Raw genomic sequence first — 6,884 nt, 5'->3', positions numbered from 1 at the left:
CCGTGGAGCTGATGTGTGCGGGTCTTTCTAATCTCCTGGGCTTGTGCCAGAGTTTTACTCCAGAGGCTGGACTTGTTCCAAGGAGACTCAGTGGTGGCTGGGGTTCTGCTTGCCACGTATTAGGGAGCCGGAACCTCCCAGTTGATGTTGTAATTGCCTGCTCCAAGGGCTCTTGCGACTGTGCACTCAGTGAAGCATTGTCCCTGAGCATGCTTGCCCACATGCTGAACTGATCTTCCCTCCTGGAGTAGCACACCCCTTTGGACTGTGGACCATTCCCTTCGATATTTCCTCTAACCAGGAAGGTAGGCTGCTCCGTGGCCTCTGCCTTGCCCAAGAAGCCTCTTCCTCCCCCAAGAAACTTTACTTAATAAGGGCAAATAGAAAGTTTTGCACTGAAGATTTGCCATGTCCTAGAAAGAAGCCAAGATAACAGGATAAAGGCGTGATTGAAACAGCCACGGAGAAGGAGCTTTGATGGAGTCTCATGAAAAGGGTAGGGGAAGATAAGAAAGAAATTTGTGATCAGATATGAAAAGTCTAAGAGAGGAAGAATGTCAGGGTCTCTGGAAGTTTAAGTGTGAAAGAGGATTGCCTGCTCCAGTGAAGCATTTTATGGAAAATAATATGAGCTAATACTTACTGAGCACTTAGAATGTGACAGGAATTCTGCTAAATGATTTACATGCGTTTTCTTATTTAGGTCTTACAACAGACTTCTGAAACAGGTTCCATTAGTAACCCTGCTTCTTAGAAGAAGAAATGGCTTAGAGAAACGAAGTAACTTGCCTTGCAGCTTAGAAACTAAGAGAATGCTCATCAATGGGAAATGGTTGCGTACATTATGGTTTCTCTTAGCCATGAACTAATTGTCCTGACAAAGAATAAGTTCAAGCCATATCAGTTGACTTAGGAATGGATTTTTCTAGAGGTCATGTTGAATGAGAATAGCCAGATACAGATAAGCGTGTGTAACATGATCCCACGTTTGTTTACCATTGAAATAAACCTTTTATCTGTATACGTGCATATATATTTATGTATATACTTGCAGAGTAACCCACATAGTATGATTCTATTTCAGGAAAAAAAAATAGAGCCCTGTGTGTGTGCATTTGTATTTGATTATGTATGAATGAGAAAAGAGAAAATGATGGAAGAATTCACGTTGGTGTGCTGACCTCGGCTATTTGGGAAGAGACAGAAGGAATAGATAGACTGGGGAAAGAGAGCTTCGGGTTATATACCTTTACATCGTTAGACTTGTTATGACAAGCATGTATGGCTTTCACAATTTGAAACCATCAAATGAAGAAAATGGTTTATAATAAATAAATAGTTTGCCCAAAGTTACATACTCTTCACGTTAATGCTGAACAGTGAAAAAGGAAAGAGTGGTCTGCGCTCAGACGGCACCTTCTCACCGACGCCCCGAGCACCATGGTTAGGATCCAGAAGGCACTTTCACAGACCACACGCTGCTGGGAGAGTGTCGGCTTCACTATCAGGTAGGGTCAATTGTATTCTGATTACGATTTTTCTAGACACTATAGGTCACACAGCTAAGGCCACACAGCTGGCACCAAGAGAGAAACCTAAATGGCAGCCCAGAGTTTCAAACTCCAAATTCAGTGTTCTCACGCTGAGGGCCTAAAATTATGCAATGTAGAGACACATTTTAAAATGCCAATTTTTAAAACTATAAGAATCAATCTAGTTAATACACTGAAAATTTCTAGAGGTATGAATTATCATTATTAAAATTATCCTGTAGCTTCCTTTTAGCCTATCTTTAGGGCAAGATGCCATCAGTTACCTGAGTAGTGGGTGCTTGATTATAGCCTCACACATTCACTCAACAAACATCTCTTGAGCACCTAATATGTGCCCAGCACTCAGTTAGGTGCTGGGTCAGCCTTATAATCTGAACAAACAAGCTTCTCACAGGCATTTGGCCAAGAGTGATGAGTACATGCCTCCAACATTAGTCCTTTTAAAATTAAAGAGACTATTCTGTTAAACATGAAAGTTTAGTAAACATTGAAGACTTTTTATTTCAGTTGGACTGTGAATCAGAAAATACTTCAAAGAAATGAGCATCATTTAGAGAACAATAGACAATAAATGAGTCCAGCATGAATGAGCATGAGGCATGGCGAATAGAGCTGGCATTTCTGAGTGCATACTATTGCCAGACACTTTGTGTGTGTCATTACAATAAGTGCTCACTATAACCCTATACGGAGGGGCCTGTTAGTATTCAGTTTGCCAATGAGGAGACTGTAGTTTAGGGAGGTGCGAGAGAATTTTCCCAGGTTATAGAGAAAGTGTGGAGCCAGGATTCGAGTACAGACTTGTCTAACTACAGAAATCACGGATTGATTTTACTCCTTTGCTCCGCTTACAAAGGAGACAGTTCCCTTAAAGAGCACATCAGGTTTACACGGCCAAGGTGAGTGGGCGGTTGAGTGTGTCCATCACCTGGGCTGGGTGCCCCAGGTTGAGGTCTCCTGCTAACAGCAGAATGGTAATACCAACATTGACTGATATCCTATCGCCTGCCAGGCTCTGTTCTCGACATTGTGCTGTGCACTCTGCACAGGTTATTTCCACCCCTACCCGGCTAAGTGGCCTCGCGTCTTCACTTGTCAGCCTACAGTCTCCTTCAAGAAAGCAATCAGAGAAGTCGTCTTCCAACTCGAGTCAGATCAGTTCTCTCTTCTGCTCAAAGTGCTCGGATGACTTACAGGTTGTGTATGATCTGCCCCCACCCCCCGACCTCATATCTCCCTTCTCTCCCTTTGCGGCCTCAGCTCTGCCCCTTTTATTGCCTGAAGTTGGGTATCCAAATTAGATCTGATTTTTTCAATTGAGCTTAAATTTTTTTTTAACTTTCTGGATAGATAATTGTGCCTCCATCTGCAGTTGCATGCCTCCTCTTCGTTCCATCAACACTCCAGGCCCACTCCAGTCCTGTGGCTTTTGCTCTTGCTCCTTCCTCTGCCTGGAATGCTTTCCCACAGGCATCCAAATGGCTCACCTCCTACCAATGTCAAGTCTTTTCTCCATGTCACCTTCTCCATGAGCCCCCTGCCCTCACCGACCACATTCTTTAATGCTGCACACCCCTCCTCCCAGCACTCTGTGCTTCCACTGCTGTAATTTTCTCCAACATCACTCATCACCTAATATACTATATAATGTACTGATTTGTGTTCTTCATCACCTGTCTCTCTCCTCTAGACTGTGAGAACCAGGCGGGCGGACATTCTTGCTTGATTTGTTCACTAGACACTTGCAGAACTGAGGATAAACTCTCTCCCCAACCCTGTAAGGATGGCTGTTATTATCTTATTTTAAAGCCTCAGAAACTCCAGATCAGACTTCTAGGCACAAAGTCAACAACTGGAGAGTGGCAGAGCTGGAATTCAAGACCACAGTGTTTTCTCAGGGAGGAAGAGAGGAAAGAGGAGGAGGTGGGGGAAGCCCCTCCCAGACTTGACCCTCCCAGTTCCACACTCCCCACCAACAACCCCGACCAGCATGGCCTCTGCCTTCTACCACGACATCAGAAAAGTGTGGAAGTGACCGGGTGGAGACATCCTCTGCCATTGCTGCTGGTTCCTGCCAACAGCCTCTAGGAGCCCAAGCTGGAAGCCAGGCTGTGACTCTATTTCTAGGGAAGGAAATAAAATAGAGACGCTAATAATACATGAAAATGTTACAGAGGTAAGCCCAGGAGTCAGAGAGCTTTGAGTCTCTCACATGAAAGGTTCGTTATATATACTTAATGCCAAACATGAAAAATAACAGGTGTGATAAGATAGCATCAGCTCTGCTGGAAAGGTTCCTGTTTGCCCAACACAAAGTGCCTACAGTTGACGCCGTCACACGTCTCCATCTCCCTCTGGCATCAAACACCGCCTGGACAGTGAGTGAGTACTGAGCGTTGATCACTCAAAGGTGAAAAGTCAGCACAGCCTCCAGAAGGTCATGCATGTGCTTGTCCCTTTGTTAACTTATTTTTGAACATGGAATGCATGCCTTCTGTTTTCTAGGCCCCACACTAGGTCCTGAGGACACAGCGTTGAATCAGACTATTACTTTCAGGGCGTTGGCATTCTACTAGGGAGACCCAATCACAATGAGAGCCATGTGAGCTGGGCTTGAGAGAGAGACAAGCAAACAGCTGATGGAGCCCAGCTCTGGAAGGCTTGTGGAGAAGGTAACATTGAAATCAGTGAGGTTCTCCTTGGAGCACATGCGTTGGCAGGTCTTGGGAGTGTTAAATTAGGCCCTGAGCCTACAACCTCCAAAGAGGAAATGGGTGGCTCCTACACTTCGTGGCCTTGGAATGGATCCCTGAGAAGCAAGTGGCCTAGAGGTAACTGTTGTAAACTAGAGGTTAATGATTAACTAGAGCCAGAGTGTCTGCTCTGCTCTGTCCTAAGCTCAAGGAATTCCTAACAACGACAATATCCATTGTTTTTTTAACTAGGAGCCAAGCCCTATGCTGTGTACTGTTCATTTGTTATCTAATTTAATTGTTGCACATAAACAACTATTTCCCAAAGGAAGAAACTGAGACTCACAGAAGTGAAAGGCTTTATGCAGAAGCATCAGAGCCGAAGGCTGTACAAGAATCCAGGATATAGATCCCAAAATCCAGGGCAATTTCCACAATACAGGGCCCTTCCTCCTTCCACTTAATGCTGACTTTGCCCGGAGACCTGCTCTTATTCTTAGCTCTGAAAGCAACGTCCTGGAGAAGTTGGAGCAACGTCTGCTCTATGGGGCAGAAAGGAGACCAGTAGAATTTGGTGGTTGGATTGACTCAGGTTCAAACGTCAGCTCTCATTAACTCCACTTGCAACCTCAAGGAATTTGCTTTCCTTTCCTGGAGCCTTATTTTTCTTCTAGAATATGGACATCATTGTATTGTTGTAAAGCTTTAATGGAAGCAAGTCCATGATATACCCTGACCTTAGCAGAAAGTCAACACAAGTGAGCAGTGCTATTCTTCTAGAGAACTCTGTGCTAAGCGTTCCTGCCAACATCCCATTTTGGGAGACAAGTGAAGATGGACAATGACCATATGCCAAAGAGTTGTTATCATGTCCTTCTCAAGTTAATATTTTTGCAGCAAATAGGGAAATTAAGCACTACCTTCTATTATTCTTGAAAACAAACTTTACACTGATTTTTACAAAATTCTCCACACTCTTCCCAGATATCTTGCTAATGGTCATGGTAGACCTGAAGGGAATGTGGACAACTGCCCAATTCTGCCTCCAAATTAAGCTGAGTTCTTTATTTCTTGACAGTTTGTCAATCATCAATGAAAACCCTCCACTGCCAAGGTGTTTGGCTCTGAGTAATTACTGAGAGAATGTGGTGATTTCCGGCATGGGAAATATAGCGTGAGTCCCATTGTAATTACTATGGAACCCACAAGGTATAATTACCAAACAGGCTGCACAAATGACATCTGCTGGCACTGGCAGATCAGTCTGTGTCCTTGTTGTCAAGCAGCAGCTGTCAAGCCCTTTTATTGCATGAACTTGGCCATCCTAATTGATCTGATTTTTTAAATTAAACTTTGTTGAAATGATTGTAGATTCGCATGCGCTTGTAAGAAATAATGCAGAGAGATCTCCAATGTACCTGATACCCAGTTTCTCTCGATGGTAACGTCTTCAAAAACTGTAGTAGAATATCACAGCTAGGATATCGACATGGCTACAGTCAAGACACAGAACATTCCTGCCACCACAAGGATCCCTCATGTTGCCCTTTTAGAGCCGCAATCATTTTGGCCCCCACCTCCACATAACCCCTGCCAACCACTGACCTGTTCTCTGTTTCGATAATTTTGTCATTTCAAGGATGCTAGATAAATGGAATCAAACAGCATGCAACCTTTGGGATTGGCTTTTTCACTCAGTATGACACTTGGAGATTCAGCCACATCGTTGCATGAATCAAGAGTTCTTTCCTTTTTATTGCAGGGTAGTATTCCATGGTATGGATGTACCATAGTTTGTTTAACCACTTGCCTGTTGAAGGACAACTGGATTGCTTCCAGTTTGGAGCTGTTATGAATAAAGCTGCTATAGACGTTTGTCTACAGATTTTTGTGTGAACATAAATCTTCATTTCCCTGGGAAAAATGCCCAGGAGTGCTGGGTTACATGGCAAAGATATATTAGATTGTTTTAAACTGCCAAATTGTTTTGCACAGTGTCTATACCATTTTACATTCCAACCAGCAATATATGACTGGTCAGTTTCTCCACGTGTTCTGTGTGTATGCCTTTTATTCCCTTTTTTTTGTTTTGTTTTTGTTTTTTGGCTTTATTGTACTGGCTAGAACTTCCAATGCTATGCATATTTTATAAAATGAATTCAGAAGTAGCTCTGCCTCCTCTATTTTCTGGAAGATGTTGTAATACAACTGGTAATAATTCTTTAAATGTTTGGTAAAATTCTCCAGTGAAACCATTTGGGCCTGGAGATTTTTTTTTCTTTGGAGTTTTTAAATTACTAATTCAACTTCTTTGATAGTTACAAGGCTACTAAAATTATCTGTTTCATATTGAGTAACTTGTGGTACTTTGTATTTTTCAAGAAATTATATAAGATGGAATTTATAAGATGTATATGTATAGTTTGTAGTATTTCTTTATTATTCTTCGGTTATTTTCAAGGTCTTTAAAGTTACCCCCTGTTTCATTCCTGATGTTGGTGATTTGGACCTTCTCCTTTCTCTCTCTTACTTTTTTTTTCTTGGCCAGTCTTGCTATGACTTTGTCAATTTTATTGATCTTTCCAAAGAACCAGCTCTTTGTTTCATCAATTTTCTCTATCATTTTTCTGTTTTCAAT

At 42.5% G+C, this 6,884-nt stretch overlaps 1 long non-coding RNA gene across 1 annotated transcript; it reads left to right on the top strand.

Annotated features, from left to right (window-relative positions):
* The first annotated feature begins 1,383 nt into the window (after positions 1–1,383).
* LOC124246892 (uncharacterized) lies at positions 1,384–6,326 on the top strand. Its single transcript, XR_006890619.1, has 3 exons — positions 1,384–1,508; positions 2,603–2,749; positions 3,244–6,326. It is a non-coding gene; the product is annotated as an uncharacterized LOC124246892 (long non-coding RNA).
* The last annotated feature ends 558 nt before the right edge of the window (positions 6,327–6,884 follow it).

Source organism: Equus quagga, chromosome 1, assembly GCF_021613505.1.
Source record: "Equus quagga isolate Etosha38 chromosome 1, UCLA_HA_Equagga_1.0, whole genome shotgun sequence".
NCBI lineage: Eukaryota > Metazoa > Chordata > Mammalia > Perissodactyla > Equidae > Equus > Equus quagga.
Note: the sequence above shows the minus strand (reverse complement) of the source record. Positions and strands in the feature narration are given on the sequence as shown.